At 39.1% G+C, this 10,579-nt stretch overlaps 1 pseudogene; it reads right to left on the reverse strand.

Moving 5' to 3' along the window:
• Positions 1–5,128: 5,128 nt before the first annotated feature.
• LOC143572265 (putative receptor-like protein kinase At5g24010 pseudogene) lies at positions 5,129–7,768 on the reverse strand (annotated as a pseudogene).
• Positions 7,769–10,579: the final 2,811 nt, after the last annotated feature.

A 10,579-nucleotide genomic window follows, 5' to 3' on the forward strand; every position in this document is an offset into this window, starting at 1 on the left:
GTCCAGAAACTGTTTGCATCCAAACTCAACATATTAACTATCTATGGACCATAATCCGTTCATATGACATTCTAGACACCATAATCATTATCCATGCACATCAAATACACACAACATACATGATTAGGGTTTTACTTGAACTCAGAATCAAAGAAACAAGCAATTAACATGCAATAACATCCATTCTAGTTATCAAATCAACAATCAATACGTAATTAACCATCATCTAATCAAAACAAGTCATATGAACATTATATATATAATTTCCAGATTCTAGGGTTTATAATTATACCTTCAAAAGCACAAAAATAAGCAAGAGGAAGGTAGAAGATGACTAGAATCGGGTGTAGGATGCTTTAATTGTGAAAAACAAGATCAAAAACCAAGAGATGTGTGTGTGTGTGTGTGTGTGAGCCGATCCAATGGAGAGCAGGGGGGGGGCTGCCGTCAATTGTGAGGGAGATGAGAGAAAGAGATTAGGGTTCTAGGTTAATATTAATAATAACAAGATGTTACACTTTAGTCCCTCAACTTTTAATTGTTACTTTTCTAGCTTAATTAACCAGTTCTTGTTTCTTGTCTAGCATCACACATAATATAATTAAGCATCACATATGTCTAACACATAATTATCACATAATTATTGTTTTGACGTTTTTCGTTTATTCACCAATTGTTTGCGTCAACTCGTTTGCGTTTCGGTGCAATTTCCGTAAGACTACACATGTAGTAAGTGTCAAGCATCATTTAAACCCTAGTTTAAATGTAATGAGGTGTGCGTTATAGATTCAATGATCTTTAAGTTTGAATTGACGGAGTTGAGTTAACGGAGTTTACCTGAAATTGACGAATGTCACATCATTCCCATGTTAAAGAATTTTCGTCGCGAAAATTTGAGTCAAGTCGTGATGAGTGTCTGAAAAAGTAAGAAAAATTTTCAGTTTGTCATATCATCCCCTAGTAGAAAGAAATTTCGTCTCAAAATTTAATTCGTATCTCCGGTGATTTCTGACAATTTGACGGGTTTCGCGGTTTCCGGTGTTTGGTCAGCCCTTCAAAAAGGTGAGGATACTTTTTCATCATTTGATCCTCGCGTTCCCACGTGAACTCCGGTCCACGTCTCGAGTTCCAACGAACCTTAACGATTGGAATCTTGCTGTGCTTAAGTGTTTTGGTTTCCCAATCCAAAACTTCGACTGGTTCTTCAATGAAGCGTAATTGTTCGTCAATTTGAAGTTCATCCAAAGGGACTACTTGGGTTTCATCATATAGGCATTTCTTCAAATTGGATACGTGGAATACATTGTGTACGCCACTGAGTTCCGTTGGTAGGTCCAGTCGGTACGCCACCGGACCAATGCGCTCAGTTATCTGGTAAGGACCAACGTATCGTGGGTTGAGTTTGTTTCGCTTTCCAAAGCGAACCACACCTTTCCAAGGTGAGACTTTGAGTAACACTTGATCGTTCACTTGAAATTCGAGAGGTTTTCTGCGCTTGTCGGCGTAACTCTTTTGGCGATCTCGTGCTGCTGCCATGCGATTTCGGATTTGAACAATATTTTCCGAAGTTTCGAGTACTAATTCTGGACCAGTGATTTGGCTGTCACCCACCTCTGCCCAGCAGAGAGGTGATCGACACTTCCTTCCGTACAGTGCTTCAAACGGCGCTGCTTTAATACTTGCGTAGTAGCTGTTATTATACGAAAACTCTACCAAAGGTAAGTGAGGTTCCCAACTTTTTCCGAAATCCAACACACATGCACGCAACATGTCCTCTAAGGTCTGAATAGTTCGTTCACTTTGCCCATCCGTCTGAGGATGGTATGCTGTGCTCATATCAAGACGGGTGCCTAGGGCGCTCTGTAGCGACTTCCAAAAGTGCGAAGTGAAACGGGAATCTCGATCAGAAATGATTGAGACAGGCACCCCGTGTTTAGACACCACTTCTTTCATGTAGATGCGAGTCAATCTTTCCATTTTGTCCGATTCCTTGATCGCTAAGAAGTGTGCCGACTTAGTCAACCGGTCAACGATCACCCAGATGGTATCGCATCCCGTCGGTGTCTTAGGTTAACCCGTGATAAAATCCATTGAGATGTGTTCCCATTTCCACATTGGAAGTTCCGGTTGTTGCAGCAAACCAGATGGTTTCTGATATTCTATCTTGACTCTGGCACAAGTCAAGCATTTGCTCACGTAGGTGGCAATGTCGGCTTTCATATTTGGCCACCAGTAAAGTGCCTTTAAATCATGATACATTTTATCTGAGCCAGGGTGGATAGAATATCGGGACTTGTGAGCTTCGTCCATCACTAGAGTTCTCAACTCTCCGTATCGTGGAACCCAAATCCGGTTCTCAAAGTATCGGACCCCGTCCGATTTGGTTTCAAGTTGTTTGTTCATGCCCCGCATGTGTTCCGGTGGAAGATTATCATCTTTCAAAGCTTCGAGTTGGGCATCGCGAATCTGGTCGGATAAGTTGGCATGAATCGTGAGTTGCAATGCTCGCACCCGCCTGGGTTTATCGGTTTCTTTTCTGCTGAGAGCGTCGGCCACTACATTGGCCTTGCCAGGGTGGTACTTGATGGCACAATCATAATCCTTAAGCAGCTCGACCCAACGACGCTGTCGCATGTTCAGCTCCTTCTGATCGTAGATATGTTGGAGACTCTTGTGGTCGGTGTAAATGGTAAACTTGGTACCGTACAAGTAATGCCTCCATATCTTAAGGGCAAACACCACAGCTCCAAGTTCCAAGTCATGGGTCGTGTAGTTCTTCTCGTGAATCCGTAGTTGTCGAGAGGCATAGGCTATAACCTTCTCGAGTTGCATCAGCACACAACCGAGGCCTTGTATCGATGCGTCACAATGTACCTCGAAATTCTCTGTTCCCTCGGGTAGGGCTAAAATAGGGGCGCTACAGAGTTTGGTTTTCAACAGTTGGAAAGCGGACTCTTGTGCGTCACCCCAATTGTACTTAGTACCCTTGTGAGTCAAAGCGGTGAGGGGTTGAGCAATCTTTGAAAATCCCTCGATAAAACGCCGGTAGTAGCCGGCCAGTCCTAGGAATTGCCGCACCTCAGTCGGAGTCTTAGGTGTTTCCCAGTTTTTGATGGCCTCTACCTTGCCGGGATCGACATGGATACCATTCTCATTGATCACATGTTCTAAAAAGTGAACCTCGCGAAGCCAAAATTCGCATTTCGAGAGTTTAGCGTACAGTTGTTCCTTCTTTAGTAACTCCAGAATTAACCTCAAGTGTTCTTCGTGGTCAGCCTTGTCCTTGGAGTAGACGAGAATATCATCAATGAAAACAATCACAAACTTGTCGAGGTACGTCTTGCATACTCGATTCATGAGATCCATAAATACGGCTGGTGCGTTGGTTAAGCCAAAAGGCATAACCGAAAACTTGTAGTGACCATACCGTGTTCTGAAAGCCGTCTTTGAGATATCTTCTCCGCGCACTCTTAGTTGATGGTAACCAGATCGCAGATCGATCTTCGAGTAGTAACTCGATCCTTGAAGCTGGTCAAACAGATCATCAATTCGGGGTAAAGGATAACGGTTCTTGATCGTCACCTTGTTCAGTTCTCTGTAGTCGATGAGCTAGGTCGGATATATATAATTTCCAGATTCTAGGGTTTATAATTATACCTTCAAAAGCACAAAAATAAGCAAGAGGAAGGTAGAAGATGACTAGAATCGGGTGTAGGATGCTTTAATTGTGAAAAACAAGATCAAAAACCAAGAGATATGTGTGTGTGTGTGAGCCGATCCAAGGGAGAGCAGGGGGGGGGGGCTGCCGTCAATTGTGAGGGAGAGGAGAGAAAGAGATTAAGGTTCTAGGTTAATATTGATAATAACAAGATGTTACACTTTAGTCCCTCAACTTTTAATTGTTACTTTTCTAGCTTAATTAACTAGTTCTTGTTTCTTGTCTAGCATCACACATAATATAATTAAGTATCACATATGTCTAACATATAATTATCACATAATTATTGTTTTGACGTTTTTCGTTTATTCACCAATTGTTTGCGTCAACTCGTTTGCGTTTCGGTGCAATTTCCGAAAGACTACACATGTAGTAAGTGTCAAGCGTCATTTAAATCCTAGTTTAAATGTAATGAGGTGTGCGTTATAGATTCAATGATCTTTAAGTTTGAATTGACGGAGTTGAGTTAACGGAGTTAACCTGAAATTGACGAATGTCACACTATTATACTCTAGTCGTTAAACAACTTTCTAACATTTATGCTCTTACACTTTTCTTTCTATTTATTTTTTACTTTTCACGCCCAATCCCATTGATCTCACTTTCCTATACTAGGTTAATGGCAATTACGATGTCAATGATGCCACTCAACCTTTCCGTGGTGAAATCGAACAAATACAACAGTATGTCAGCTAAGCGACATACTCAAGCAATTTGACACCGCCATAAGCCTCGATTTCGGGACCATGGGGGGATTTTGGTTGTTTTCGTGTTTGTTGGAAAAGCTACTGAAAATCGAGTGGGAACATTGCAGTGGTTTCCAAGGCCTCAAAACTTAAATCATTTCAAACACTTTACTTTAAGCATCGATGCCTTATTTTAAACATATCTACAATCTAGTCAAAGAGAACACAAACACATAAATTATTTATTGTATATTTTACATATAACCATAGGAGAAGACTCATGTACATTTTAATCTAAATATGAGAACGTTGAAAATAATACTAATTTAAAAATTTTGAGAGTGTAAGAAACAATACAATACCAATACCAATCTACATGAACAATGGTTTATGATAACAAAGAAAAAAACCTAAAAATTACAACAACAAAAAAATCAAAATCAAGAACAAAAGAATACCAACAAAAGAAAAAAAAATTTAATAATAACAACAAAATATAAATCAGCAAATACTTATAACGTCTCATAATCAAAAATTAGCAAATACGAATAAAATTTAACAGCAAACACCTGTAAAAATAAACCTAATGATAACAACAAATTGGTTCTCACTGTTTTCATGTTAAAAATAAAATGTATTTAATCATGTTTCTATAACTATAATTATTGCTTGTATACAAAATTAGGGATAAACCAACTTTTCAATTAGTTTTTTAAACTTAAACCAAGTATTAAGTGAACAAACTCATGAGTTTATACAATTATACTATTAAACAAAGTATATTACCAATACACGATCTTTATGTTAATTTTATGTGTCATGTAACTTATGAGTTATGACCCCTAAAGTATAAACATATGACATAAAAATCACAACAAATCAACCACTTGTTACCTACCCTCGTTGGTCAACAACTGTGAAAACACTTGGTTCGTTTTCAAGCCCGAAACCGAACCATCAACATTGCTCGGTCCAGCACCCGACACAATTTCTGGCGCACCCGAATGACCTGTGGTCACTGCATCCACATTTTCAGTTTCCTGAATCTGAAGTGCATATTCCAAGTTCCACAACACATCACCCATAGTCGGTCTGTCGACACCATAATCCGCCAAACATTTCTCAGCCGTGTCCCCATACTTCTTCAAAGACCCCGGTTTTATCTCGTCAGCAATACGTGGGTCCACAATCTTTTTAATCAGTCCTTTCCTTTGCCACTGAACCGCCCACTCGCCTAAGTTGACCTCTTCCCGAGCCAGCAACGGGTCAACAGCAGGCCGAGCACAAAGTACTTCAAACAGCACAACCCCAAAGGAATAAATATCAGATTTATCAGTAAGTTGTTGCCTTCGAAAGTACTCGGGATCTAAATACCCAAAACTACCCTTCACGCCCGTGCTAACATGCGTCTCGCTCAAACACGGGCCTGACCTCGATAGCCCAAAATCTGCCACTTTCGCAAGGTTACTTTCGTCAAGTAATATGTTCGTCGACTTCACGTCTCTATGGATTATACCCTGTGCTGAACCGGTGTGAAGATAATGAAGCCCGCGTGCAGCCCCAATGCATATTTCAAGCCTCTGTTTCCATGACAACGGAGGTAGATTCGACCCGTATAAGTGGTTCTTTAACGGACCCTTTACCATGTACTCGTACACCAGTATCATCTCCGACTGTTCTTCACAGTAACCAACTAAAGACACGAGATGTCGGTGTCGAATCTTGGACAAAATGGTAATTTCCGAGTGGAACTCTGGGAGCCCTTGTCTTGAACCAGGAACACATCGTTTTATTGCAACTTTAATGTTGTCACGAAGAACCGCCTTGTAAACGATACCAAATCCACCCGAACCGATTATCAGACTTTTGTCAAAATTATTCGTTCTTGATTGTAAATCGACAAAAGGGATCTTTAACTTATTAATATTATTCGTTCCGTCCGAATATTTACTATGCGAACTCCCGTGCACACGCACTGGTGTCCATCCGTTGCTTTCGGCTCGCGTTGTCTTTGTTTTTTTCTTTCTAAGTTTCAAGAGAATCAAGATTGCTAATATCACACAACAAGAAACAGATCCTCCAACAATTAAAGAAACCAAAACCCAAATGCTCTTCTTTTTTGTCGAAATATTCCGACTTACAGGCTTCACTATCTTCATAATTTCCACACCGTTTAATATCGCATTCTTATTCAAACTCGTACTCAAATCCGACGGGCCGACACTCACCTCCAAAACCCCGGATTCACCCGCATCAACAACGAAATCCGCATAAAACGGAGACGCCAACACACGGAACGTAAGTAACGATAAATCAAGATCCTTATACGCGAGCAACCCATTCAAATACACATTAAAATACAACTGATTAAGTGAAAGGCTAACAATATCACAAAAATGCAACCTAACAAAATACTTCAACCCACCTTGCGAATTAGCTCCCGAATCAAACGGAAAACCCCATGTCAGATTAAACACAGAGTTTATAGTCAAGTCCCCCCTATTCATCTCTCGTGCCGTCATATAAACATTATCCGGCGCGACTTCTTTCGAAGCCCCACCCTCCTGATAATTAGGCGTTTGCGTGGTGGCAACAATTTTTGCAGAAGATTTAATTTTTAAATATTCCTCATCAGGAACCCAAGTCCTCCAAAGGGTATCATTAAAAGGTGTCAATTTAGCACCACCTACATTAATCCTATAAACAGTTTCCAAAACCTGTGAGGACAGATTCTTAAACTCTTGAATTCCACCAACACTAACAGTTTTTGCCCCATCATCAACAATAAGATCACCCGGGGCCGAAAACACTTCGATCGCGTTAACAAACGCGAACCCGTTGTTATTATTATTATTATTAGGATCAAATGTCACATCGAGGCAAACCCGATCCAAGGGTAGTATAAACTCTTTAACAAGAGTTAACTCGGTACTAAAATTTGACAATATTAAAATCTCATTTGCGAAAACACTAAAATTATTATTGTGTGACTTGAAATTAAAGTCACGTGTGTTAAAAGGTGAGAAGTGTAGACGTATTAAATGGGTACCGGTTTTGTTTATATTAAAATGATAAGTTGTGAGAGTAGTGAATACCCGAGCGGTAGTATAAAGCTCGGGTGAGTTCGGGTTTCGGTTCGGGTTTGAGAGACCGATTGATTTGTCTTTGAGAAAACCCGAATCGGGTAAAAATTCTCTATTAGTGAATATGGTGTTGGTGGTTGAACCGCAGTTGATGAGGAGGTTGTCTTCGGGTGTGAAGGCTAAGGAAGAGACGAGGATGAGTGAGAGGAAGTATGGGGTTATGTATTTTGCAGCCATTTGGTTATGGGTTTGTGAGAGTTTTGAGGTGTGTTCATGGAGGATTGAGATGAGAGTGTTGGGTTGGGTTGGGTTGGGTTGGGTTGGGTTGGGTTGGGTTGGGTGAGAGTAAGTGAGGTAGTGGAAGTGAGTGGAAAATGGGAGTAAATGGTGGAGAATAAAGAAGGTTGAAAAATGATGGGTGAAGAGGTTGGTGGTGGGGTGTGTTATGCAATTGAGTGTTAATGGAAAGTTTTAAGAGATGATGGTTAAGGTGGATGATGATCTATGAGTGTATGCCAACTTATTATAAAAATAACATAAGACTATCCATAATGTCACACTATTTGTCACGTTATATTTCTTATAAATTCTTATTTTATCTTTAACCCTATAAATATCCTTATCACTCTTAGTTTTCATCTTATCACATACGCCCAACACACGACATTTAAACAAAACATTTTCTTTTACTTAACGAGGCCCACTCATATGCAAAAGCAAAGAAAAAAAAAAGCCATTATGGAAGGGCTTGGTTACTTCAAACATGTAAAGACATGATTCTCCGATGTTAATGGCATGCAACTTAAGGGGTGCATCGGAGATAGTCTAAGTGTAGGGGTGTTCACGGTTTGGTTCGAAACCGTAAAACCGTTCAAACTAGTCATCGGTTTGGTTTCACGGTCGGTTTTTCTATTTAGCTTTCGATCGGTCGATTTCAATATTTTCAAACCTTATGAAACCGGACCGCACCGTAAAATTTAAATATATTTTAATTTATTAAAAATACTTCATATAACATATTTAACTATTTATATATTACCCATAATTTGCTTATTTATTGAAATGTAATGGGCCTGTAAGTTAGATAGTTTGATTTGTAATTTAGTACTTACATTCTACTGTATTTTATAAAATGCAAAACTAAGTATCAATAAATGGTAACATAAATATGTTTTTATTCTATTATGTATTTAGACCTTTGTGTTAATTTGGACTACGATCAAATTATTTTTGTGGCGAACTAGATTCTACTGTAAGCTTCTACATATTCTTCATGCTTGTGTTTTGTAATTTCAATCTTTTAAATGTCAATTCATAAAAAAGTAACACAATTTGCTTATTGTTTCAGTATAATTTAAATACGAGCAACTGCAAATACAAGTAGACATGTAAATACGGTTACCCAATAAGCCTAAACCGTGAAACCAAACCAGAACCAAGCCGTTAGTAACGGTTCGGTTTGGTTTGGTTTTATTTTTTAACGGTTCGGTTTTGGTTTTTAATTACTAAAAACCGTTACTAACGGTTTGGTTACGGTTTGACCTAAAAACCATCAAAACCGGACCATGAACACCCCTATCTAAGTGTGTTGATTTTTTTCAAACTTTTAAGTAATTCAAAAGCTCATATTGACTTATCTTTTGCATTTGTTATTTTGTGTGGTATTCGGAATGTGTTAGATCGCTAAGTTTTATGTACGCGGTCTTATCCTACACGACTTGGATTTATGACCTCGAAAGTTCTAAAGGGGCAACTTACCACTTTGTACAAGTTGTTAGCTTTTAGTGTGTATATAAGCTTTTGGGGTTTCCTACATATTACAACTGAAATCTGGTATATGTATAAAAACACAAACTTATTTGTCACAGCCCCCGACCCTTATACCCCGGGAGGGAAGCCGTGAACATTGATTGGTGATATCGGTGTTTGTTAAATTATTTTGCAGCGGAAAGTTTCATCAGAACTGTAGTTAGGAAAAATGATCAGAGTTATAAAAACACCATGATTATTATTATGATAAAACAGGAATTTAATCCCTTTTGATACAAACATAAGTTTTATAGGGTTAAACCCTAATTTACAAAACATGTTTCTTTATTCTGGTGACAAGCAACTTATTTAAGCTGGAAGCCCGCAAACATCATTCCTTTGTCTCTAACAAGTCACCTGAAACATGTTTAAAATATTTGATCAGCAAGAAATACCGGTGAGTACATTCATTTGAAAATGACACAGTTTACAGTTACAGCATTAAGATGTTTTTACACCTGCCTACTTACAAATTACCGAAAGGTACTTGTCACTCGACCGTATCTATGACTGTGGTCATATTACTTATTGGCTAACACTTGTCCAATAAGTAACGTGTAATAGACCAGTAGGCAAGCCTTGTATACAAAACCCCACAATACCAGTAGTAACCATCCCGTAAGTCTATAGAGACTTAATCACTGTAATGTATTTAAAATACTTTTAAAAATATATTTGAAAATATTTAGATCATCTGCCATGAGTTTTATAGGTTTTGAAATCATCATGACAGTGTCGGAAAAACAGTTGTCTCACGCAAATGTGAGTGGTACAAAAACTCGAATGTCTCACCTTGCAGGTTTACAATTAAAGAAAACCTCCTGGTATTAAGCACCAAGGATAAACACAATGTAGAATGTTTAGATTAGTATAAAACCAATAATCATAACGATAATCACGAGAGTAGAAACTTTACACGATGGCACAATGTCATACCTTAACATGCAGAGCTTTCGGATTCGTGTATATTTCTTTCGATCGGATAGGGTATCGTTACGACAACTCGGTATTATACTATATATCTTAATATATGTGTTTAATATATGTGTGTGTATTCAGAGAAGGAAAGAAAGTTTTGAGCGAGTTGTGAATGTCTCACTGCCAACCTATTTATAGTAAGTTTCGGACCCCATCGCGGTACGCGATGGCCATAAATAGAAAGCCGTCGCGTACCGCGAAGCATCTTATAGCTTCGCTGAGTCAGCCCTAGGCCTGATACTTGGCACGCCACGTGGCAGGCTACGTGTCCTCTATGTAACCTCCACGTCGCGGTACGCGATGGG

The sequence above is a fragment of the Bidens hawaiensis genome, unplaced genomic scaffold (assembly GCF_021521415.1).
Source record: "Bidens hawaiensis isolate Kalapana, Puna unplaced genomic scaffold, B.hawaiensis_p1.1 tig00025785_1, whole genome shotgun sequence".
NCBI classification, from domain to species: Eukaryota; Viridiplantae; Streptophyta; class Magnoliopsida; order Asterales; family Asteraceae; genus Bidens; species Bidens hawaiensis.